Source organism: Tasmannia lanceolata, unplaced genomic scaffold (assembly GCF_043159265.1).
Source record: "Tasmannia lanceolata isolate RefF3 unplaced genomic scaffold, GAP_Taslan_0.1 ptg000486l, whole genome shotgun sequence".
In the NCBI taxonomy this organism is placed as follows: Eukaryota; Viridiplantae; Streptophyta; class Magnoliopsida; order Canellales; family Winteraceae; genus Tasmannia; species Tasmannia lanceolata.
In genome coordinates, this window is record NW_027519159.1 from 57,501 (window position 1) to 57,748 (window position 248).

Below are 248 nucleotides of genomic sequence, written 5' to 3' on the forward strand. Positions count from 1 at the left end.
CTTGTGTGCAAGGCTACTGCGATGGGCCAGTGCCCAAGGCTTGTGAGCAAGGCTTGTATGCATGGCTTGTGTGCAAGGCTAGCGTCCAAGGCTTGTGCGCATGGCTTGTGCGCAAGGCTTGTGTCCAAGGCTTTTGTGCAAGGCTCGTGCGCAAGGCTAGTGTGCAAGGCTTGTGCGCATTGGCAGGTAGCCCACCAGCATGCACGATCCAAATGCCACTCACGCGACAACACGGTGCCAAGCCGGGC